Genomic DNA, 27,594 nt, shown 5'->3' with positions numbered 1-27,594 from the left:
ACAGAAGAAAAAAATTCCAGAGAGTAATGTTTGCATATTGTGAGATATAATGCTCTTACAAGTATTTGTAAAATTGTAGCTCACTTCTGGTTTGCATTTAGTGCCTAACAATAGACACAGCTGTTGATAGTGTTATTAATAAGAAGATTGTCAAAAATAGATGCAGCCATCACTCAATTGATATTAATTGGAAATTGATTATTCAATATCTTTTTAGAATTTTTATCCATTCCCAAAACACTGAAGGGTAAATTGCCCTAAATGGCTTTATCTAGTTTTCAGGTAAAGGGTTTATGAGTTTATGTATATTTAAGTTTTAAAATTCTTTTGCCTTCATGAATGTGATTCTCATTAACTACATATGAGAAAGTTGAGGGCTTGGTAAGTTTAGGGTGCATATTTTTTGTGGGAAGAGAAAAGGCTGAGAAGATGTGTATTACATCCCAGATCCACTTCCATTATTTGTGCACCAAAGGCAAGTTGATGTGCCTGAGTTTTGGTCCCTTCACTGTTCAAATGAAGGTGTCAACAGTAACTGACCCAAGCAGTTGACTACATGTATGTGGAGTAGATCCATTCTTATGAAGAAGCACTGTTTGAGGGAAACTGATGTAAAGATAATGACCTTATAAGAAAAAAGGAGCTCATGGTATTGGATATTTTAAAGGACCAAAGTTTGCCAGAATCTGATAATTGGAATCAAGATGCATATGCTCTCTCTCAGGGTCAAAGTTGCAATAGAAAAGTGGTTGTTCTTCCCCACATATTGGGATGCATGGAGCATAGGAATCCAGTTAAAATGCATATACTTTCTATTTTATAAGATATATTCAGAATCACAAATATCAATATATTAGTATTTTACAATTATTTGTTATCTTTTATTTGAGTCAAAAATTGGAAGACATAAAAAGACAAGGAATGAATAAAGAATTCTCTTTCCTAGATTTTTGGAATTTCATTTTCCATCGCCCATGGGGAGGTTCATCAACACAGATTCTATTCCAACATGTATCACCTTCCAAGTGACATCTACTGACATCTGCTTTCTCCCTCACCTTTTACTCTTACTTGAAACAGCATGCATACATGTGAAAATATAAATTGGATTTTAAGTAAATAAGCTGGAGTGTTAGCAGACGGTTTTTTAGGAAATTACAGACTCATCATTTCATTTAGTATTACCATACAAGTAATCAGTTTTTCCTAAATTCCTGAATTTTTCTCTGGGATGGTCTAGTTGTTTACATCAGAAAGAGTTTGGAGAGCTGCTTTACCACTTACATATCAAAATTTTGATCTACCACAAGGCAGAATAAGTAACTTAAGGTGCTGTATTTGTGCAGCCCTCCAAGTTTTGGGATTCCAGGGTTAAGCAACAGAGAAAGAAATTATATTTTGAAACAGTGCTGTTAAAATTCATACTATTCACTAGCGTAAATATTATTTACACTAAATATTACTCATACAGTAATGGGTGGGATATACAAAGATATAGCTTATTTCTATAGCATAAGAAGCCACCAGTGCAGTCTGTGCACTTCTGGGCAGCTCTGTGCTCCCCTGTGGAATCAACACAGCTCTGAGGTTTGGTGATGGCATGCAGGGTGGTTGGATTCTCAGTGGAAAAAAAAACTGTGATTAAAAGATAGATGAAATTCAACTGTTTAATCACATTATATTCATTTTATTTCAGTTATATACATTCTCCTTTTAAAGTATAATTGCATATATAATTTCATTATAGCTACTAATATTTACACTGTAGTGCCATTGATACACTAGCAGAAATTATATAAATATTAATTTGTTGGCCTTTTGCAAATGTCAGGAGAGTGTTCTCAATTGATATGACATTGTAAAGAAGGGAGTTTTAAAGAAAAGGAAGTGAGAGGCTTCCAGAGAAAGAATCTCCCAGGTGGCAAGAAGGTTCCTACCAGTAAAAGTGTAGAAAGTCAGTGAGATTTATGAAAGTATTGGGCAGGTGAGGCCAAATTAGGACACGTGGTTTTCCTACACACTATTAGAACTTAATTATTGATAAAGTACAGTATCAGTGCTCAACCTGCTGCTTGCCATGTTGGAGAATATTTAACAGATGCCCAGGCACTTTAAAAATTCTCTTCTGTCCCCATCTGACCTCAGTCAGAGGCCGAGAGGCAAGTCTACAATAACTCATTCACTTTTCAAGGAATATTTATTTACAGCCTATTCTAGGCTGTCACTGAGCTCAGGTGAGAGGGGCAATGGTGAGGAAGACAGGAAAGAGCTCAGCTCTCAAAGGACTTGAGGGATATAATAAAGTGTTTATATTTCTTCCCCGACACTTGACAGAATTCTAATTGAAGCCTCTGGTTCCTTTTTGGAACTCTGTGTTCAGGGATATCGAGATGACACTGTGACTAAGTGCAGCCTTAGAAAGGGTTTCTTTTCAATTCCATTATTTTGTTCTCATATATTTTAGAGATCAAGTATGCCAAGTGTTTGCTGTGTTATTTGCTGGATTCAGGACCAGTCTATATTATGTGATGACAAAGAACCAATACATTCCTGTGACTTTACTAAAATATAATCTCATATTTTAACATGCCCTTTTATATCCACAAACACATATGAATACAGATGTTCAAAGACAAATATAGAACAAGTATATAAGAAGGACAACTTCAACAACACAGTACATTTTTATTATTTCTACTTGGAAAGAAGAGGACCTTTTGCAAATGAAATGCAGTGTTATGGTTTGGATCTGCAATGTTGCCCAAAGGCTCATGTTGAAGGCTTGCTCTCCAATATAGCTTTGCTCAAAGGTGGGGCTTTTGGAAAATGGGTTCATGACTGAACGGAATGGACTATCATGAAAGGGTGAAAGCTATAAAAGGCAGGGAATAGCCCTGGAAGGGTTCATCCTGTCCTCAGACCCTCCCTCTCCTCTCCTTTCTCTCTCTCTTTCTTACCCAGGTCCCAAAACAATGAACTCAGCTGACAATAGGGTGAACTATGAAACTTTAAGACACTGAGCTGTTTTTCTCAGATATTTTGTCACATTAAAAGAAAGCTGACAAAACACGCATTTATTTATTTGGGCTCCTAATGTTTGTTTTCCTTATCACTTTCCTAAAAACCACTTAACATATTTTCTTTCATCATCTGTTAAGTTATATCTTGAATACCCATGTTGTGCAAATAGCCATTATACTTTGTATAAAGTCACAAAAGCAAATCCTAGAGAAGTTACTTAGTGCACGGACAATAATATAGGTAGAATTTTGTTTAGTCAAGAAAACACAGTCGGGCATGATAGTGGAAGTTTGTAATCCCAGCAGTCTGGTAAACTGAGGCAGGAGGATCACAAGTTCAAAGCCAGCCTCAGCAATTTAGTGAGACACTATCTCAGAATAAAGAGTAAAAAGGGCTGGGGATGTGGCTAAGTGGTTATATGCCCCTGCATTCAATCCTTGGTATGAAAAAAAAAATGCAATTTTTTTTTAAATAATGGTCACATTTCTGTATGTAATAACAACCCCCTCAGCCTTCTCACTTAGCACTGTTCCTAATCTGGCACCATCTCACTGAAAATATTAATATATTTTTCATTAATTAAAATGTTGGAGAAAAAATACCTCGCTTTCTTCCAGTTAGATAGATTTATTCATTATAAAGCAAAACTATATGATTTCTCATATATGAGTTGATTCTTTTTTTTTTTTTCATTTTTTGTATCAGTGAGACCACTGAGCCACATCCCTAGCACTTTCTTTTTTTTTTTGAGATGCATGTCTCATTAAGTTTGCTGAGGCTGGCTTTGAACTGCGATCTTCCTGTCTCAGCCTCCCAAGTCACTGGGATTACAGACATGTGCTACCACCCCTGTCCTGGTCCCTCTTATTTTATCATTTTAAGGTGGAAAGAGATAGAAATGGGTTGGCAGTCTTTTCTGAGTTTAGTATATTTATAAAACATTGTTTTCCAATCATACTTTGTTTATCATACTTTATTCAAAAATTACTTTTTACAGTTAACCAAAATTTGAACATGAGAAAATTATTGTCTACTGTTATTAAATTACATATTATATATCATGAATTAGATTTTAGAAAGAATAGGGAATCAGGGTAAAATTCATTTTGTGCTGTTGGGTTTCCTGCTCAAAATCTTAGGTAAGTTGATCCAGGATTAATATTAGTGGCATTCTAGGTAGATGTTAAAGAGAAATTTGAAATGACAAGCAGTTGATAAAAGCACATTTTAGAGACAGGAAGCACCATAATTTATGTGTGCTGTAAAAAGCAAATTCTGCTAATCCTCTTCAGGTTCTTGTTAGGTCACTATCTAATGGCCAGCAAGTAGCCAACTGGTATACAACAGTAGGCAAGACATCATGCTAAACTTTAAATCCAAGGACACAACTCCAGTGATGTAGTTCAAACATGTATCAATAGGCAACTGAGGTAAACAGGTAGCCATTTAACTAATATTAATTATTTCAGTGATGAGAAGTATTAAAATGCACACATATATGCACACATACCATGTACATCTAAAATTTAGTGGAAAATATCCTGCTAAATTACCAAAAATAAAAAATGTTTTAAAAGGCATTAGTATAGGTCTATGAAAAAAAAGATTAGATAAAAATTGAACAATATCAGGTGCTTGAAAGATATTGTATATATGAGTATTATTAATGATTAAAATTTTTAGTATTGAAATTTCAAAAATAATAATAGCAACTCAGGTTTGAAAAGCATATTTATAAAGAGATTCCAAATCCATCACCTTATTTGAATGTCCTATAAATATAAATTTTACACTCTTTCTCGCTCACCCAAAGCACAGATGTTTGAACAATTACAAGATTTGACCACACAGAACACATGTACCTGAGAGTAGACACCTGCTACCTCTCAGAATGGCTCTTACTGCAAACATGTTGATAGTCACTGAAAGACTAGTTTAAAGAAAGCATAATTGCCCAGGCACTTTATTCATTTCTTCAAACCTCTAGGGACTTATCTTGCATGACTCTTAGCAATTTTTCCCCTTGTTTCTCCTTAATATCAAAATATGGCAGCTCTTTTATATTTATTATCCACTTTCACATGTTGTTTTTCTTCATGTGCTGTCTTCTCAAGTAAGTGTTGTGCTTAATTATGGCTGTCAACTTGACTGGATTGAGAGACACCTAGGAAACTGCTAAAGCCCACTTCTGGGTGCATCTGTGAGGGTGTCTGCAGAGATGATTGGCATGTATCCAGTGAACTGAGGGGGCAGGACCTGCTCTGAATGTGGGTGGCACCATCCAGCAGGCTGGGCCCAGATGGAGTTAAAAGGGGAAGAAGGAGGATGCTCACAAGCATGCTTGATTGGTTCTTTGACTCTTCTTGTGTCTTTGCTGCTACCATGGTGTCACAATCATCAGCCTCCACATTTTTCATCCTTTGAACATGGACCGACACTAGCACCTCCCCAGAGAGCTTCCAGGCTTTCAGCTCCAGGCACAGCTGCATCATTGGTTTCTCTCATCCTGGGGCTTCAGCTTCATGGACTGAGCAGCTACTGGTTTCCCTGGATCTTGCCTGAAGATGGCCACTGTGGGACTATCCCACCTCTGATCCTTAAGTCCATCTAATGAAAATGTAATGAAATTCACTGTGATAATATTACATCTCTCTATATATATACACACAAGTACATATATATGGAATTACATGTCAATTCCCTATATATTTTAATATATATGTGTATATATGTATATACACATATATATTCACTATATTGGTTCTGTTACTCTGAGAACTCTAATACAATGTTACAAGCTTATTGTAGGCATAGATGAAATCTATTCCTGCATTAATATCCTGCTATAGTTATTATATCATAGCAGATTTTAAAGCTTATAAAAGAAAAACACATTAGCAGATGTACCAGTTAATTTAACCCCTCCCCTTCTTCTGAAGTTTCTCTGAAAAATATGATAGCAGAATAACACCACATTCTAGGTGACGAATGTTTTCCTATTTGACAATGGATCAATTCTGCTAAGTGTGTTAATGGTAACAAGATATATTTGTAGGGATGATATTTCCTAAATTATGGCAATGCTATTTTTTTAAAATGAGGATGAAACTAAAAATCTACAGGGTATAAGTAAATGTATAATTCTATTTCAGGAAGCATAGCTTAAAGGATGAATGAAAATTGTTTGAGTGATCTCCCTGCTGTGTTTCAATAGAATTATGGCTCCAGCAGCCAGTCCCACACCAAATATTTTAGTCCTGAAAATCTATTGAAGATCAATGGATCCATGTGAGGAACATATTTTTCCTGCAGCACTCCTCTAGGAACTACTTCTATGGCTTATTTGTGATGATTAAATGTTTGTATGGAATTTCTAAGATGTTTGTTGGTTTTATTTATCTTCCCTCTGCCTAATGCATTTATTGTGGGAATTATTTCTGATGGAGTTTTACAGTTAGCTATTAATTCTTACATGTTATTTTGTGATGTACTTTCTTTTTAGTTTTCGTTTTTCAACTATCTTTTCTATTGGTTGCTTTAGATAATTGAGATAAAAATCATCCTTTTAAGTACTCTGGGGTGAATCAAGATGCAATGAAAATGCTCAGAATTAATGNATATATATATATATATATATATATATATATATATAAAGTTCTTAAACTTTTCTCACTTATTAAAATCTGTTCTGTAATTCAGAAAAGTGAACCCAAACTTGAAAGTCACTTTTACTGTTGTGCAATGTTCAGGCATCAACCATGTATTTTGCTTCCTTAGGGTAGAGAGAAATAATATAAATGGTAGTAATGTTTTATAGAAGAAAATATTAAAAGCACATCTTCTATTCAAAACAAAAATAGATAAATAGGTTTCTTGAGACTTAGAAGAAAGGTAAATGGTCTATTGCTTGTATTTTCTATTTTCAGTAGCATATATTGCATAATGCAAGTCTTGGAACTCAAGGAGACCATAGTCTATAACTTAGCTCTGCCACGTACCATTGAGATCAGAAGGGAGTAAAGCAATTTCTCTCAGTACCTGTTTTTTACTCGCACACCAGATTTTTTAAAGCCAACCACCCAAGAAGGATGATTTTTAAGGTGACAGGACACAATGCCTATAAACTGGGGAGTGCAGGACCAAGTGACAATAGCCTAGTGATGTAACACTGTAAGCATGCATGTCCTCATTAGTAGCAATAATAGTCAGAGTTATTTCTGAATGGATAAACTGGAAAAACTGGCATTTTTAAACCACCAAAATATTCATATCTTAGATATTGGAGAAGTAGCAAACTACCCTGGTCTGTTTGGAATGTTATAGCACAACATGATAAATTGCATGGCTCATAAACAGCAGACATTTATTTCTTGCTCTTCTGGAGGACAGGAAGTGCAAGTCAAGGTGCTGGCAAATTCAGTGTCTGATAAGGGCAGCGCTCTGGTTCACAGAATGGACTTTCTCACCATGTTTTTACATGGCCAAAGGAGCCAGCTGGCTCTCAGGGGCCTCTTTAATAAGAATACTAAACAGTGCACCATAACTGAAAATAAATGAAACATAGGACTATAGAAAACTAAAGAATTTTGCTTATATACAGACACAAATTTGTGATGCAGAAACAACAAAAATTTTTGAAATTCTTACAAGTGCAAGAGCACATATAATTCTTTTAAAAACACATATAATTCAATAAAAATGAATAAGTGCATGAATAAATATCTCATATAAATAAAGCATGCATGATTCCTAAACATATGAATAAAAGTCAAGGAAACATAAATCTGAACTATAATGAGGTACCGTATTTTATCCACTCGACAAACAAGCAATTAAAGTCTGACTATCAAGTACAGGGAGGTCTGAACAGACACCTGGTTTCTTTTACATCATTGTTAGAAGCATACCTAGATATAACAAATGAGAAAATTATTTGGTTTTATTCTTAAAATGAAACATTCAAATATATTATAAGTACATGCTGAGTTGTGTAACCAAATGCAACTCTTGTACAATTCAGTACCTAGAAATGAAAAATTATGGAAACACTGTTCATAATATCAATAAGAGGCAGAAAAGAAATGCCCTTATTTAACGGTGAATTTATGAACATGTTTAGAAATACAAATTGAAATCATAACATCATAACTCTACTCATAGAAAATGATTGACTTGGGATTCAGGTATATAATTACTTCTGAAAGAGAATATATATGGGTTAAGGATGCAAACAGATAAACATGAGATTATCTTTAAGGTTCTTGCTAAGAGCCAAGTATATGATGCATGGCATTTTTGGTCCAAAGGTGACACCAGCTAGCCATTGAGATGATATGATTATGTTAAGATTTGCATTCATATGGATATTGGACTCCTGCTGTTCACCTAGGCCGGCTACGGGACTCCTGGAGAGTTCCCATTGGTTGGGGAAGTACAGTAGGAGGGAGTTCCGGGGGAGGAGCTCTCTGCGGTCCGGGAGGACGCCGCGTGGGTGGAAAAAATCTTCCCGGGAGGTACCGGACATTGGAGGCAGTTTCAAAAAATAAACTTTGTTCCTGCTTGAGTGGCTCGTGATTTTGTGCCCAGCCAGACTGCGGCAGGTTCTATTTCTTATTTGCATTAGTGAGTCTGTGGATAATTACTACATCTTTAATGGGTGACTAAATAGGAAGTAAAATGAAAAATAAAAAGTGTATTTATGGGCCAATGATAAATAAGTGCTAGGACTACAGAATTCTGATTAGTCAAAATTTTATGCACATGAAATAATTTTTAAGTAAAACATAAACTGATAACCTAATAAATGACACCATTGTAAAACTTAATGTAATCATACATGGAAAGCATTGACGTACAAAGTTGCTCAATTTTTTTGAGTGTGTATTTTGTTATCATTTTTTGGAAACATGTTAATTATGTTCATTTATCAACATAAATAATCTGCTTCTGTGTTTGTGTTATACTCTTCTATTGTCCATCATCTTGAAAAAAAAGTCCACCCTGTACATTACTCAGCCTACAATTACACATAGAAGAGGAGGAAATGAACACCCTAAAACAAATAAAGCTGTGCAATAACACACCTCCATCACCACTTCCTTCTGGTTTGACAAAATTGCTGGGTGTGACTTATAACTTAGTGTTTATGGTTGAGAAAGGGCATTTAATTTCTGTTTGTGTATACTAATGATGGTGTTAGGTAATTAAGAGTTACAGTGATTGAGGAGCAAAATGTATAATTTTCTGATAACAAATGGCGTATGCATAAATTATTTTGAAAATTTTGATTTTGACAAACCTCTAATTTTGACATAAGATAAATTTAAAAAAGGGGAAAATTGAGTTGATACACGGCACATAACTAATTCAGGGAAATACACTTGGAATTTGGATCTTCCTAACCTCCTGTACTTTGTGCATTTCAGATTGTATAACTGAGTGAAAAGAAGATGCCTGTGGTAATGTACTGGAATATTCAGAAATACATAGTCTGAAGCAATTATGTTTCATATCCTTTGGATACATCCCATTTGGGGGGTATTTGACATAGTTCTAGTTACTCTTAAACATTTATATAGGTAAAATGTATAACCAGAGTTTATATGCACCCTATAATAGCAGGAGTATGCATACATAAAAAAAAAATACATGAATGAAGCTGTTCCATTTGCATAGAATCCCTTCCAAATTATAGTGCCTTGAAAAGAACACACTCGGAATAAATGATACTTGGATTTGTTAATGGTTTCTACACTGGGTACATTCTGGTATTGCTTTGAGGTAAAGCCAAATTAATCAAGAAATGAACTTTAAATTCTCAAAAGTTCCAATTGTCATTTCTTTAGCTTTTAGCACTAATAATTTATATGCATATTATATTGGGAAATGATGTCAGAGAGACTATTACTATAAAATATTTTTACTTTACAAATTAACTTACATAGTGAGTGATGGGAAGACTACTATTTTAATTTTTCTTTATAATTACTTCTTAAAATTTAAATTACCCTTAAATTGCTATTGAACAGCTAACGAATGAGAGTAACTTCTCATAATGGGCTATGGATCTCCTTGAGGAAAGAATTTGAGTCTTCTAAAATAATGCTGGGAAAGTTAGCAATTATGCAACAATTCCTGAAAAAAAATTCCATATTATATTAAGTATACATGTACTTTTGTGTTCTAGGGATAGATGACAAAAAAATATATATTTAGGCAATAAACTTTTAGTGTATTTGTGTGATTTATTTTTGGTAAAACATAGCTTTGAGTGTGAACTCATTTAAAAATATCAAATGGTATTTTAAAACATGATTTATAACCTCAAGAATTTGTTGTCAAAATTTTACTTCATATGTATTTTCTAGAAATACTTTTTTCTAGAAATAAATTTAAATAATGCTCAGAAAAAGCAAGCTCTTAAAAGAGTATTTCTAATCTCTACAATGTTTACACGTACTCTTATCATTAACCACAGAAAAATAATTGGGTCCTCAAAGGAAAATAAAACAATAGTGTGGTCAGGTGGCTACACTACTGCTGGGGTACAATGGAGCCACTGGACATGTCTCAGGTCTCCACAACCACCTGACTGCCCTCATGGCAGAAGAATCAAATTTTCAGTGTCAGCAACTGAAATTTTTCTCAAGGCAACTTGGCCTTGATACCTTTGGTAATTTCTTTTCATTACCAGTGCATTAGTTTATAGTAAGTATATTTAATATTAATCCTTAAGAATAAATTCTCATAAGGAAAGCTTAAGAAGACAACAGATCTTTAGAAAATGGAAGTTAGTTGGACAACTTTTACCTGTTCTTGAGGGCTGATCCTAGAAACTTGTCGTTCAAAAAGGAAGGTCTATTGTGAATTGTGCTGCATGGATATGCATGTATTGCTGTAGTTGGATGACTTTCTTTAGGATAAATACTGAGGAGAAGTACAGCTGAGCCACATGGTGTTCTTATGCCTAGTCTTTGAGTAATTTCCATACTGATTTCCACAGTGGTTGTACTAATTTCCAACCTCAACAACAGTGTAAACTTATTTCTTTTTTTCCATGTCCTTTCCAGCATTTATTGTTTGCATTCTTGATAGCTGCCATTTTGACTGAAGTGAGATAAAATTTCAGCATGTTTTTTAAATTTATTTTTTAGTTCTAATCAGTTATACATGACAGTAGAAAGGTCTTTGATTCATTGTATACAAATGGAACAGACATTTTCACTTCTCTAGTTGTGCATGAATTAGAGTCACATCATTCATGCAATCATACATGTGCCTAGGGTAATGATGTTCATCTCATTCCACTGTCTTTCCTACCCTTTTGCCTCCTCACCCCTCCCCTTTACCCTATCCAAAGTTCCTCCACTTATCCCATGCCAACCCCATAGGGATTGTCATCCACTTATCAGAGAAAACATTCAGCCTTTGGTTTTTTGGAATTGGCTTACTTCATTTAGCATGATATTCTCTAACTCCATCCATTTACCTGCAAATTCCATAATTTTATTCCCTTTTAATGCTGAATAATATTCCATTGTGTATATGTACCACAGTTTATTTATCCATTCATCTATTGAAGGGCATGTAGGTTGCTTCTATAGTTTAGCGATTATGAATTGTGCTGCTATAAACATCTAAGTGGCTGAGTTAGTGTAGTATGTTGTTTTTAAGTCTTTGGGGTATAGACTGAGGAGAGCGATAGCTGGGTCAAATGGTAGATTCATTCCAAGTGTGCTCTGAAATCTCCATACCCGTGCAGCACAATTCATAACAGCCAAACTATGGAACCAACTTAGGTTTCCATCAGTGGATGAATGGATAAAGAAAATGTGGTTTATATACACATGGATTTTTACTCGGCCATAAAGAAAAATGAAATCATGTCATGTATAGGAAACTTGATGGAAGTTAAGAACATAATATTAAGTGAAACAAGCCAAACTCAGAAGGTCAAGGAACATATGTTTTCTCTCATATGTAAAAGCTAGTGAAAAAAAAGGAAAAGAAAGGTTTGTCGATCTCATAAAAATCAAAGGGAGATCAGTAGAGGTAAGACCAGGGGAAGGAGATGGGGAGGAAAAGGGGGAAAACTGTAGAATTATATTGGCCAAATTATATTATTATATTGGATACATACATGGACATATAACAATGAATCCCACCATTCTGTACAACTATAATGCACCAATAAATATATAGTAGGGGGAAAAAAAGGAATGTCTAGAGACTAAGATCTTTGGTTTTGTTTTTCATTTCAAGGGCCCTGTGGCAGAGTCAGCAAGTTGTCAAATATGCAATAATTTAACAATGGGCAGCTGTTGCTAGGAGCCTGGCCAAGAGGTTGTATTTCATAATCATCTCACATCTGGGCACTTCTCATAGGACGTATGCACTCTTGGATTGAAGAATGTCTTGTCTTGTCCAGCCTCTCATCCCGCACCTGCCAACTGTCTGTACAGGGTTCTCAATTCCCCAAGGAAGGGGATCACATCCTGAGCACAGCTGTCCTGCCTGTCACTGAAAGAAGCAAGGCTGCCCGCCCACAAGGCCTCAGCTCTGCATCTCTATGTGCAGGAAACCAGCTTTACAGCCTCACACTGCTGGAATGAGAAAAGGCATAAAGCTGCTAGCTTTAAACTTTCCAAAAATGCCTTATTTGGGGTTCAATGCTCTATTTGTGCATATAAGGTAGTGAGTAGCAAGTGAATGAAATCTCCAGTTGCCACATGGACAGAGAGCGATCCTCTGTTCCACCAACGCTGCCTATTTCCTCGGATTTCCTCACAGATGTATCCACGTGCTGACCACGCTGACTCTCCTCCTGACATCCCTGAAACTTTTTGGGGAAGCAATAGATTCTTGAAGCTTTGCGCCTATTTTTGAAAGAAGTTCATCACAGTACATTTTTACTTATATTCGTATTATTTCAGGTTTTGAGAGAGTTTTGTAGTTGATGGCTCATTCAAAATTCCATATTTAGTAAGAAACCATCTGCTAAAATGTTATCAAACAAAATCAACAACAAAATAAAAATTTACTCCAGAAAACTACCTTCTTCAAAAGGATTGACAAGGCATTGAAACAACTAAGTTTAGGGGGCTCAGAGGAACACGCAAAGGAAATTAATTCCTTAACAGCAAATAACTCCTCTATGCAAGAAAATCAGGTTCAATGAAACAAAAATCAGGAAAAGTAAAGATAAAATATACGATTACACAGTAAATAGTATAAATCAGTAATTAAAATTAACACTTCTTAAGGTTAAAGTTGTAATTTTTTGTTGAATAATAAACTGAACAGAACATTGTATCATTCAATCATGTAATCATAATTTCAAAAGCATGGGAACGAAATGAAATGCATTAGAGGAAAAAATGAAAAGAGATCAAGCATTTTATGACAAATAGTCCAGAAATTACCAAGGGACAACATACGGAAAACTGGAGGATAACATAATTAGTGAAACAAATGGGCTAGACATTTAATTGAATAAATATGATGGCAAAAAATGAATCCAAATGTATCTGTAAATGACCAATTTAAGATACATATTTCCAAACAAAATAAAAAATTTCCAGTATATGTATGCTACTTATTAACAATATATACTATTCTATCATATGCTATGTAATCAACATAAAGGATAAAATATATATCCTTACATGTCATGAAAATACTATCCTAAAAGCTGCTAAGACACTACTTCCCTTCAAGGAATTGAATTTTTCCATGCTTGTATCACAATTGACTGACTGATTTTTGTTTCTCTCTCAGATTCATTTGTAAAATCTTATCACCCAAAAATAGTGTTTGTGGGTGAGGCCTCAGGTAGGTAATTAGGTCATAAGTAAGGAGCTGTCATAAATGAAATGAATATCAAGGAGACATCAGAGAGATTTCTTTGTCCATATGAAGATACTATGAGAAGTTCACCATCTGTAAACCAGAAAGAAATGCCTCACTGAACACTGAATCTACTGTCACTTTGATCTTGGACTTCACAACCTTTAGAACTCTGAAAAATGAATTTCTGGTTTTCTGAGCCATCAAGCACATGATATTTTGTTATAGCAGCCTGAATGGACTGAGATAGTTACAAGTATTCACATTCCTTGTTAAATAGTTTTATGAGTAGGTAAAGTCTTCTTCTATTCTCTTTATTTAAAAAAAAGAACGAATTACACAAATATACACAGTAAATTGACAAATTTAAAATTATTGTGGATATTTTAAATACTCTTACAAGAAACAAATCATGCAGACAGAGTAATTTTCAGTGATTCAATGTACTATCCACATGTAAATAACAAATATCGAACCCTGAGCTCCCTGAATAAGGAATGTACATTCTTAAAAAAAATTAGAATTAATGCATATTATAATTTTTACTTAACATTCTTTGATTAAATGACAATATAAGCTCCCAGAATTGTCTCAACAAATGTAACATCTTATAATAATTTGAATTTACAATTAAAAATAAAGTTTAAAAATTTTAAATATTCTCAATAATTTTGTTTAAAGAAAAAAATAATCACTTGTTGAATAATGCAAATATTAGTATTAGAATTTTTCATAGAAAAAGAAACCCAGTGATTTGTTAAGATTTATTACAGAAACAGGTTCACACAATTCTGGAGACCAAGATGTTTTACTATCTGCAAATTGGAGAACCAAGAAGGTCAAAGTCTGTCCTTATTTTGCTTCTTATATTAAAGTCCTCAATATATCAGAAGGTGCCATCTCACCCTGGTGAGTGCACACCTTCCTTACTGGGTCCACTCATTATATGTTAATCTGTTAGTAAATACCCTTACACCCAGAAATAATATTTAGCATCTATCTGGGCATCTCTTAGACCAGTCAAGATGATGTATAACATTAACAAAAGTGTAAAATTTGGGGGTGGTGCAATTAAATCTCATATTAAGTAAATTTATACCTAAGTACAAATATATTTTTAAATAACAAGGGATATTGAAAATGAAAGCATTAGACATTCAAATTAAGATAGCCAGAAGAATATAGTAAATATGAAGAATGTAAAAGAATAATATTTGTTCAAAACAAAAACTAATAAAACATCTTTACAAATCTGACCAACAAACAAATATTTCTTTTTATGAAAAAAAAATACTAATAAAATAGACTCAACCACATCAAGGGTCATCAGAGAAAGGAGAAAACAACAGCTATATAAAGCAATATTAGAACAAAAGAAAAGGTGTAATTATTTAGCAGAAACTGTATAAATCAAAAGGTTACTGTGTGCAATGTTTTCATAATGCTTCTGAATGTTTATTTAAAGTTTCTAAACTTAACTCCAAATTTTAATAATGGTTCTTTCTTGGCAATGATATTATGCACTAATATTCTTTTTAGCACAATTTATGTTAAAATTATTTTTACCAAAGGTAAATTAAAATGTTAAATGAAGCAAAATCAAAAAGGAAAATTTATTTAAAAATGTATGAACGACGAAAACGGGTATCTTGAGAAAAGGTTCTATGTTCCAATAAATGTGGTTATTTTTATCTTTTGTCATTCCTTACTATGGTAAAGTGAAAGTATAGTTACTGATTTTATGAACTCTCATGAATCATTTATATTCTCTTTCATTCAACTGTAATCATGTGCAAAAAAAAGAAGGTGGCGGAATCTTTTGTTACTGCATTCCACAGTCTGATTGAATTACACTTATTAAAATTTAAAAAGTGACAAATAATATAGCTCTTTTCTTAACAGCTTATGCCATAATCCCATCAGAGAGTTACTTAGATATGATTCATGAAGCTACTAGAAAAAATTACATATATTCAATTTTAGTGACAGCACTCATGCTCAGTATTCTACATAGGATGGCTGCAACACATCCAGTACTTATTTACTTTCAGTAGACATTAATATTAAACAGTTAACTAATACTTTTTAAAAATTCAATATGCTTGTATTCATTCTAGAATTTTGAAATTGTGTTAAGAGGCTTCAAATAAGGAAAAATACATTTCTATATCTATAGAGGAGTTGCTTTGTTCCTGCCTGTGAGGAAAAAATGTAAAATGTTCAGCACCAAATGTCCGCCACTTCCAAAGGTAACATGTCACATAGTTTTGGGAACAAATCACAGTCCTGATTTGAAAGTTCCCAATTTCCATAAGTGTGATTGTAAGTCATTATCTCAGAGAGTTCAGGAAATGGTTCAGCAGGTGGTCCTAATGGACCATGTTCCCTTTCAGAGGATGTTTTCTGATTCCTGTTTGTGTTTCCCATTACAAAAGGTATATTTTGCTTCAACCTGACATCATTTTTAGTTGTCCTGTACCTGAAGAAAAATATGATGCATCTATATCTAACTCTCCTCATTCCTTTTCCTTTCCCAATCACTGGACTAGTAATCTAGATCCTGTGCTTCTGTTTTGAATGCTCCTTGATCTCAACTCGTGATACATATCCAATACCCATGATGCTTATCCAAACTTTACTTATAAATTCCACCCTGTAATGAGTTTAAAATCAGCCTTTATATTGGAGTCTAAGCTTCATAAAGTAACAAACTGTGAGTTTGGGCCATGTTACATTTTTATTACCTGGGTAAGTGCTTTGTGTTAATAGGTGACCATATTTAATTTAATTTTATTCCCCCTTTTAGGGGCCCCACACAAAATACTTTTCTCATGGATTATACAAAACAGCAACAATACTGGAAGATAGCCATCATTGGAATAATCTGTACTAGAAGATAACAATGGGCACAAGGTTTTAATAAATAAATTCAAGCTCAGAGATTAATTAACAAGATCCCACTGACAGTGACAAAGCCAACATTTGAACCATGTTGGCTATCTCTCAAGCCTGGATTTGTCCCAGTAAAACTTCAGTTTATAGATGAATCCCAAAGTCTGGTCAATGCCTCTGTGTAATAGCAAGCTCAAGAAAGGAAAGATAGAATATTAGTGGGAATAGTAGTCTAGTTTGGACAAATCAAAGCAGGATTTAAATCCTAATCCCAGGTTCTTCCTGCTGTGACACTTTAAGTAAGTTAATTAACTTCTCTGAGCTTGAATTTCTGCATCTGGGCATGAGACATTGAATAGGGGCAATAACTACTTTCTAGAGCTTTGTGCAAAATTTAATGTTTCTTTGTTTATAAGATAATATTTACTTGCACTTACCAAATGCAGCATGCTCTATAGGTTTTATGCACAGTGTCTGATCAAATTATCTAGAAAATCCTGTAAGCTGTGAGGATTGGCTTACTTAATACCCCAGATGTAATGACAAGGAAATGGGCTTGGAGAGATGAAATGTCCTTCTCCAAGTCACAGGTAATTAGCAGGCACAGTATTTAACAAGTATAGAATGTTCAAAAAAAGCTGGCTACCATTATTGGTAAAGGAAAAGATGATTAGACAAGTGAATAGAGTTGATAACCCTGGCCTCACACCAAGAACTAACAATTTTATTGCAAAGTATTTAGAAAAATATGGCACCTGGCCTGTCCCATGGAGGAACCTGTTACAGTGTGAGGAGCACAGGGTGCTCATAGACATTCCTTAGGTATCTGACTGTTGCACTCTTCAATAATTCTTTACTGCCCCCTCCCCATTTTTTTCTTACAATAGAAGTGCTCATTTGCAGCTGTGTTTTAGGTAAAGCCATTCAATAACTTTCTTGTGATTATAATGAAGGCAGTGATCCCCTGTTACTCTCCCACTTAACGTAAAGAGGATCCTCCAGATACTTCTGCACAGTTGCCTTAAAGATAAACCCTGCTCCACCTCTCCTCTGCTGTGTGAGGACTAGTTGAAAAGTAGAGGAAATTACTGTGATGTTATATGGTGTTTTTCATCAGCACAAATCCTATTTTTCAAAAGACAGATCTTTTAATGGGCTATTATTTTAATCCTGTAGGCAACATCACAAGAAAACGTTGGCTAGCTGTTTATAAAAGCAACAGTAAAAATGGATGGTTGAAAAATTCCTACAAAGTATTGTTTAAATTGCAAAACAATTTCCAGTTCCATTGTAGTTAGAAGTACTTAAAGAAACAGATGACAGAGAATGGAATCTGAGTTTCTGAATAGCAATTTTAAATTTCAACATCAGGACTGTGACAGCGAAAGGCCCCAGAACTAATTCAAAATATCACCAAAGGGAGCCTTATCAGGAGACACAACACCTTTGGGTGTGTTGGTCACAGACTGCAGGAACATGAGGAGCACCAGGGTGTAGGAAGACAGCAAAGTGGCATGTTTCTCTTGCAATCAAGAACAAAGGCCCCAGAAGCAAAGAAAAGGACTTCAGTACCTGGAGGGATGGCTGACCACCATAGGCCTGCAAAGTTCCTTTACATCTCGGCTTAGAATGACTGTGAGGATCCAGTCATGTGCAAATAACAGGGAAAGACACTAGTGTCCTCTGACTTCAACCCTGTTCTTCTGTGGGTGCTCAGAATTTCGCAATCAGAATTTTGATTGAGCACAAGTAAATAATGGTAGTGATTGTTTTGTGATCATACTTTGGATCCTTCACTGTGTATTGGATCAGCGATTAAAATAATGTAAATGAGAACGATATTGGTTTTCAAATGAGAAAGACAGTTATGAACCTCAATGTTGTAACAGGCTCATTGACAGGTAGCAACCTCAGAAGCTCCAAAAAAGCAACAGCGGGGTACCTGAGAGGTGTGACGATCTTACACGGTCTCTAGGAAAAACAATGGGACAAAACACATGATCATTTCTAGGAAAAAAGGGGAAGTTTTCAACTATATATTTTAGGTAATTATTAAAAAAACATGAAATAAAAATGGAAACAAAGTTTTAGAAGTTTCTAAGTAGATCAAAAGTTTTTAACTAGGTTATTAATAATTCTTAGTAGCATTTCTGTTTATTCCTTAAAGAGTATACTTTCAGTTGGTGCAGGACCCTTCAACCAAGCACAATTGTTATACATTAAGAGCATGCTTCACTCTCGACTATGAGTCATATGAATATAGTTCACTCCTTCTCCTTCTCTCTCTCCTTTTCCTCCTTTATTTTTAAAAAATATTCTTGGAGGAAAGATACTATGTCTCCCACGTTGTATGTCTTCATATCCCCAATTGCTTGACAGCTAAGTAAATGAGGGCTGACTAGAAGGAAAGTACATATTATTGAATAAATAAAAATATCTTTGAATCCATCTGTTAAAACTTACAAGTTAGCAGTGTGTGATTCGACTTTACAGTCTTTTATGTTTAAACCTGTAATTCCAAGGACACTTATTGGGTGGGAGACTTAACTATAATCAGCTCAGTGCCTAGTGCCAGGGCACTAACTAAGGTAAATGGCCAAGAGCACCAAAGCTCTATTATCCCTGGTTTCAATGTTTCCTCCATCTTAACCTTTGAAGAAAGTTGCTAACAAGAGACAGCACTCAATGTATTCGTTATACATCTTCCTGTTTCCCAGACCTATGTTTTTATGGAAATGTTAATAAGCAGAGAAATGATCAAAAGGTGGCAATCGCAAGCATAGAGAAGAATGGACAGACGGTTGTCTTGCGATCTGAAACACTCTTCTTTCAGGTGGACTGTGATGGCTCATGCAATGTGATCTTTCCTCTCTGCCTGGAGTGGTTAAAACTTAAATGTAGAAATTTCTCCTTGGTGATTGGAAGCCCCATAAACTCTGACTAAAACTCTGTTATATAATTAATTCTGATGATTCTGCAATCTGTATATGGGGTAAAAATGGGAGTTCATAACCCACTTGAATCAAAGTGTGAAATATGATATGTCAATATGTAATGTTTTGAACAACCAACAATAAAAATTAAAAAGAATAAAAATAAAAATAAAAAATAATAATTCTGATTTTTTTTCCTTGAAGGAAAATAGGAAAGCAGAGCCCTTATTCCTACCCAAATCTCTAATGGTATAATGGTATCAGAAGAAAAAATCAGACTGCAACAAAAAGGAAAAAATAAATAAACTAAGGAAGCCTGCAAACACAACATCTTAGAACAGGAAGACACTTAAAAGATCAAGGCTCTACCGTGCTTTATGCAATTTTTTATGCATTAAAAGCATATATATATATATATATTTTTCTTTTTTGAAGTAAATAATTGCCACTCAGTGAGCAGACATCGGTGAAACTTCTCTGTTTGAAGCAGCACTCATGTCCTCCTCTGAGTTCCTTCTTCAGTAATGACCTCCAATGCTCCTCTATGGGACACTGACTTATCACAGAATGAAGTTTAATGATCAGGATGCTTATTTGGTGTAGATGGAGAAGCCAAAGCAGAGAGAAATTAAATAATTCACCCAAGCTGCGGGATGTAGAAATACGGTCCATCCAGACCTGAAGTCTGGGGTGAGCTATGGTTACTGCCTGTTTTTCCTACTGGTCCACAAGGCCCCTTGGAAGGACATGCCTGGTTAGAGCTTCTTCTTTCCATGGATGATCTCGCCTTTATTCCTCCACCCTATCTATATTCCATCATTGTGTAATCGATGACTTATTCACTTTTCCTTATCTCTTTTTCAAAAGGTCTGTGAGGAGGAGGATTCTGGCTTTCTCATCATTATATCCTGCCCGTGGACACAGCCTCTCTCCCCATGTGCTCCATCACGTAAGTGGTCCTCCCCCCATCTGCCCTGCTGTGACCTATGTGCAAGATAATGCACATAGATCAAACTTTGTAACATTTGACTTCAGACCTTTTTTACTGGAGAAGAGTTCTTTAAGCATTCTAAACTAGATATAAATTTTGTGTTATGAACTTAAGGCCATTATAATTTTCTCACAGCTATTATAATTTCCTTTTGAGCCAAAGATTAAAAATAGCTTGGATTTGAAGCTATTAAATGTTTTAAACAAAATTTAATTATATTGCATCGTAGGTTTGTGGGAAAGAAAGAAAAATATTAAAAATAGGGTTTGATAGTCCAAAAATCTCTGTTAATAATAAAGTTCCTTTCTGGTCCTACAAAAATATCACATACAAAAGAGTCTTCAGTTTTTACCAATATCACATACAAAAAAGTCTTCAGTTTTTACCAAATAAATCACATGTTAACTGGCATTATTATGTTGAGGGTTGTCCTAGGATCCCACCAGAAACTGCTCAATTGCAGATTTTGTCAGCCCTTGGCTAAAAATACAATACCTCTGCATGGATTCTCACCTTGACAATGTGTCCTAGATACGCTTACATGATTTGAAGCCAGGCTACCTCTCTATCCCTGTCTTCTACCCGTGACCTGATTCTACACTGGGATCAGACCTCACTTAATTTAGGTTCTGTATCACTCTGTGTTCTCCTGCTCCTGTTAGAGCTTCCACCCCCCTGACTACACCTATTCATTTCCCACTTTTCTTTTTATTCCCCTAGAGATGTCTCATCCTCTCCTTGCTCTGAGAATCTACTTTCATGACTGATCTGTGTAAGCCCATTATTCCACCTGTTCCCACCTTTTAGTGATACTCACATTGCTTACAACTTGAATATTTGGCTACTTGACCGCTAACCACCATAGGTTACGGTGGCTGGTATTTTATTTATCTTGCACAATAACAGTGTCAGCATTTTTTTTTGTTGGCTTGTTTGTTTGTTTTGTTTTTGTTTTTGTTTTTTAACTGAATTATCACAAGCTTGGTTACCTAAGAGATATAAATGTGTTCTTTGACAGTGACGCAAGCCAGGCGTCTGACAGGGATCTCTCAGGCTGAAGTCAATGTGTCTACAAGTGCAATGCTATCCTTCCTAGAGGTGGTGGCTGGATCTTGTCCTTTCTCAGGACCTGGGACAACCACACCCTTAGCACAGGTCCTTTTCACCAATACTCAAAGCTGTCAATGCTGAGGGACAGTCCTTCTGTTGCCACACCTCTCCCTAATCTCCTCTGGAGAAGGATGTCCACTTTCAAGAACTCACATAATTAGATTTGGCTCACTTAAATAATCCCGAAAAATATTCCCATCCCAAGGACTACACTTTTCTTCACATTAAGAAAGTTCTATCAACCCCATGTGGTATAAGACTTGTGGTTCCTGGGAGTCAGGGTGGGGTCATTATAGTTCTGCCTACAGCATGAATGTAGCCCACAGTGATAAGGAGCTTTGCAAATGTCTGAGTTTTCTCCTTCATACTAATTTAATGAAAAATGTTAATAAATTAATATTTGACAGTATACCACACAAATATTATGCCAATATTTGGATTTGTTTTTAATATTTTGGTGCAAGCAGGACAATGTACAAAGTTTTCTCCATAATTCACACAAAAAGAAGAATTAAGCCATGACCCAACTCACAATGGAATGTTATTACTACAAGTATTGTGAAGGAGTTGATGGAATTCAGAGATCCTCAATGTACTCATTCATGCCAGATTGTTAGCAATATGCAAAATCTACAGTAAATAATCTTTATTTATGATTTTAAGGATGGCCTATCAAAATAATAAAGTAATGTTTAAAGTCAAGCTACATTTTTTTTCTTCTTTTATAGTACCAGGGTTTGAACTCAGGGGCACTCAAACAATGAGCCACATACCCAGCACTATTTTATTTAGACACAGGGTCTCACTGAGCTGCTTAGCGCCTGGCAAAAACTACAATGAAAATTCTCCAAGTGACGACTAAAATCATGGCTTATCATGCTTGATTCCAAAAGAATTAAACAGATATAAAACAAACTGTCTTATCTTATTGCTCTTACAATCAATATCAAAACTTTATTTTATAAAATATCATTATATATCAATAATATTGAGTCAGAATTTTATTGGTTATCCTTTCATATTAATTCAATTTGTGAATGGATTTAGTCTTTATGTAGTCATATTCTAACAATAAGTTTATTATTGGTTTTGGTTTTAAAGATGTTTATACAACATCGAATTTTTGTCTTTAAAATTTCTGAAGAATAAAAAGTATTCTTTGACATTTTTTTGAATCTTTCATTTGGATATACTCTTATGCATTCATTCTAACTACATGTTTAAGTCTGAAGTATTGCCTCTAAAATGTTAAATACTTCTTGGCTTTGGGAAGGATAATTTGGAAGGCTACTACAATGTCCACCCCACCCTGGGTCCTGAGAGTAGACTGAGGGTGGATTTCAGTGGGCCACCTGGCTGTGCTGGATGCTCTTGGGGACAGGCTGTGGGCCTAGCCAGGGCTCCAGCAGGATGACAGCTTGCCATAACTCCAGGCATCAGGGCTGCAGGATGTGGATGGTGCTGTTTCTGAGAGCTCCATGAGCCTCACACCAGCACCTGAGCAAGTGTGTGAGCCAGGGTGCAGGCCTGGTCCAGGGATGTAGGACGAGGCATGGAAATGCCATCTGTATGACTAGTAGTGGAGGGAGTGGCTGAAAGAGATGCCAGTGAAGTTGGAGGTAAGGAGAGTAGAGACAATGGGATTGGTGTGAAGGGCTGGGTCGGTGGGAACCTTCACTTTGAAACGACCCTTCAGCAGGGACAGGATAATTTCCCCCCATCCTGTGCCATCTGTAGAGCACAGATAGCAAGAACAGGGTAAGGCGGGGGGGCAACAGGGCCTGGTGGAAGGTACAGTACAGGAAGGGAGCCTCTGGGAGGAAGTCCAGATCACTGTCCTGCAGAAAAAAAATGGTGGCCATTGTCAAAGGAGAAGGATATAGCCCTTGGTGCTCTCCAGCAGGATGTTCCCAAACCACCTGAAGGACAGTACAGATGCCCAGGTTGGGGAGAGCAGCACAGACGCCAAAGGAGAAGGAATAGTAACCAAGGGTTGAAGAGTAGAATACTCCTTTTCATGAGAAATGTCAGGCCAAAAGTGTAGCAGGCCAGCCCCTGTGCTGGGCCAAGAAGAAGGTGATAATGAGCAGGGTGTTACCATGGCCACTGGGTCATTTAAAAGACACAGCATGGAGATAGAGTGGACATGGTAACAGGTGCACCAAATGAAGATAAAGACAAAGGGAGGTACTTTGCAGGTCTGGTGATAGATAGGAAGCAAGTAGCAAGGTGGCCAGCTAAGACACAGCAAAGATTTCTGTACCATGAGGATGTCAAGGTCTTGGCCAGTGGCCCAGTAAATCCCCATAAGATATTCATGAAGCCAGCTTTGTAGACATCAGATCCCTTGTCACCCTGCAGTTGTGTGTAGCCATATCATTGATGACATCTCCACTTGGGCCTCATGGACCTTCCAGTCAAGCTCTGTATGCAGCCCTGCCAGTCACCCAGAAGGTGATACCCATCTCTGCCAGGCAGGGGCAGGAGGCCACCAGCAGCACATGCTATTGACTCTAGCAGCAAGAGATGCTGCTCTTGCCAAGCATGCTGTGGCATCTGCCCATAGACTCCTTGCTGCTGGGAAGCAAGATGGCACCCCAGAAGTAACCTTGATGGAGATAAAAGCTATTTTTGCATGCATTATGTATGAAAAGTATTGCATTCATTTTGTTTTAATTTCAGGATTATTCCACCTGTGTGTTCTCCTTTATCTAACTGAAACTCATTATATTTACCTCCCCCTGAAAAAATATTATAGTGTACAGTGCCTAATATCATATTTATCTCTTCTAAAAAAGATGAATGAAAATTTCAGTTGAATGTATTTCCTGGGCAAAAATTATCTGTTTTATATATTTATCTTAAAAGAAAATCCAAACTAACAATTTTAGGGAAATCTTTACTATACTATCAGCACACTTATTTCACTCCTGCAAAGAGTAGCTATCATTTATGGAATCATATCATAAACTAACATGAAAATAATTCTTTTACAAACATATTAATCAGCAGGACATCTCTTGGTGCTGTGCATTCCAGTACAGGTTTAAAAGTGAAGACACCTGTAATCCCAGCATCTAGGGAGACTGAAACAAGAGGATCATGAGTTCAAAGCCAGCCAGGAACACTGAGGCATTAGGCAACTCAGTGAGAACCTGTCTCTAAATAAAATACAGAATAGGGCTGGGAATGTGGCTCAGTGGCTAAGTGCCCCTGTGTTCAATCCCTGGTTAAAAAAAAAAATGCTAACAGCAGGGTCAAAGTTGCTCCTTTTTTAGGTTAGTATCTACAGCCTGACTGGGTTTTTAGCATGTGCCATTCTGCTGTTGATTTATAATCTCTTCAAAATGCTGAGTGACATATTTCTTGGCTTCTAACAGTCTACATTTTCCCTGATGTTCAATACACAAGCAAATTCAGTGCTTATCTTGTGATTAGCATAAAAGCTATCAGAGACAATTTCAAGCCTTAGGTTTTGCACTGTTATTAAACTGCCCAGCCCTCTTTTTGCTCTCGGTAACATAAACCTAAACATTTGTGCATTTGCACCCTTCCTTTCTCATGAAGCAGAGATATCAAATGTTCCAGTTGCTGGGCTTTTGCCAACTGAAAGAACCTCTTTTCCAAAATAATTTTTAAAAATTAGATCAAGTCTCTGTAGAGTACCTTCCTGAATGTCGAGTTTCTTACATTTCATACCAGCGATCCATCATGAAACATTCTTATTGCCTTGCAAAATTTTCTTTTCAAATCTCATTTGCTATTTCCTATTAGTTCTTGGAGCACTTTGAAAGAAACTTACCACCCAGGCATGTTTCCCAGAACCTGGTCTGAAGCTGAGTTTATCAGTTTGAAGTTGTAACCTACCTTTTAAATGCAGAATATTGTCATCTGTTGCATTAGTTTCCTCAGTGATTTGGGTTATTAGCCTGATTGACATTAATATCTTTTGGAGTCCTTATAGATTTCACGTTCTTGTGGTCCTTCAGTTGCTGCATGTTGAAACCAAGAGGGAAAAATATTTGGATTATAAATGTGTTTAATATTCTCATCTTTCAGATTCATGTCTATACAACCAAGGGGTTGAGAACTGTAATATCTAAAGCTCCCTCCATTTATAGCATTCAAAATTTCCATAATTCACTAGATCTCAATATTGTTATCTCTACCAAATCTGTAGACATGCAATATGTTTTTCAATTACTAATGCAGCAAGTTAGTGTTTTTTTCTTAATGGGTCATTTATCTAGTGGATATTGAATTCATTAGAACGTTTTACTTTCCATCTTTGTAGATGGAAACAATTGTCACAACATCTGATATAGACATTTCATCAATTAATTCATGTAGAAATTTACTGCTTATGTCCTCAAGGTCGGCAAAGAAAAGGCAAATCCTGTCTAGTGTTACTGAGGAACAAGAAGATGGATGCTTCAAGCTGACTTGGGGATAGAATAAGGGGCAAACTTTGACCTTACTGCCTCCTCACTGGTGAAAAGCCATCAAACATAAACTTACAGTTCCACAGGACGAGTTGTATCCCTGCTTGTCCTGTTTTCCACCTGTACACGAGGATTAAATGACCCTCTCCCCACTCACCTTACTCTGCAAACCTGCTTTGTCTGCTTCTCGCTGATGACTTTTACGGGAAACCTTTCTCAGTTTTGCATCTGACATCTATATGTTTGATCCTCAATTGTTATTTCCCTACTAATAAAAAATATTTAAATGTTTCCAATTAACAAAATAAAAGCCAAATAAAACAAACTGAAATTAATGAAAACTCTACATCTTTGGTAAACAGCCCACTGACTGCCATTCTTTTTATGCCCATTGTTATTTACACTAATTTCCCCACTTTCTAAGCCAACCTCCAATATGTCCCTATTCCTGTCAGGATGTATTCAAACTTAGGAATATGTTTTTAAACCAACCTATTATCCACCCTGCACAAGTACTGGGTGAAATGTTTTCTCTTTAAGCAATTAATGATATTAAGTTCCAAATAAGTGATTTTTAGTCTATTTATTCCTATAGTGTTTGGTTTTATCTAACTTGTATCTGAGTTTTTCAACTTCCTTCTCTTTGAACTCTGTTTCAGCTTGAATTTATTCCAATTTTTCTAAATATATAACAGCACTGTTCCACATTATATGTGAGGGTATATGTAAAATGAATTGTCACAATATTTTTAAAATAGTAATTGTTACTACCACTAATATTTTCCCTTAAATTTTGACATTTACAGGACTCTTTCATCTAATATTCTTGCCACCCTACAAGTTCGTCTCAAATGATTTCAAAGAAAACATTTCTAAGTAAAAGCATTTTTATGTCCACTTATTTTTTTTCTTCTTTTTTCAAAAACTTTCCATTTGCTCACCTCTGTGATGGTCTGAATATTTTCATTCTCCCCAAATCCACATGCTAAAACTTAATCACTAAGTTGATAGCGATAGGTGGGGGGAGATCATGAGGGTGGAGCCCCAATGGTTGGATTCATGCCCATACAAAAGAGACCCCAGAAAGCTAGCTCTCCTTTGCCGCCATGAGAGGGCACAGCTAGAAGGCACCCCCTATGGCCCAAACAGCAGGACCTCACCAAGTCCTCAATCTTCCGACCTCTTGATGAAGGGCTTCCCAGCCTCCAGAACTGTGAGAATTAGGTTTCTGATGTCTGTTAGCTAATTGCCAACTCAAAAAGGCCAAAGTCATGCCCATTGTATCATTTCTATGTGTCATATTCAGAAACCTGTTGTGAAAGTCCTGGTTCTGTGTCTGAGTTTCAAACTGCCATCCTTC

At 35.8% G+C, this 27,594-nt stretch overlaps 1 long non-coding RNA gene across 1 annotated transcript; it reads right to left on the bottom strand.

Moving 5' to 3' along the window:
• Positions 1-4,565: 4,565 nt before the first annotated feature.
• Positions 4,566-26,719, bottom strand: LOC125617701. The gene is made up of 3 exons (XR_007348776.1): positions 26,392-26,719; positions 25,660-25,784; positions 4,566-5,628 (listed from the first exon to the last, which is right to left on the bottom strand). It is a non-coding gene; the product is annotated as an uncharacterized LOC125617701 (long non-coding RNA).
• Between the last annotated feature and the right edge of the window lie 875 nt (positions 26,720-27,594).

The sequence above is a fragment of the Marmota marmota genome, unplaced genomic scaffold (assembly GCF_001458135.2).
Source record: "Marmota marmota marmota unplaced genomic scaffold, marMar, whole genome shotgun sequence".
Classification (NCBI taxonomy): Eukaryota; Metazoa; Chordata; class Mammalia; order Rodentia; family Sciuridae; genus Marmota; species Marmota marmota.
This window is presented reverse-complemented; position numbering and strand designations above follow the sequence as displayed.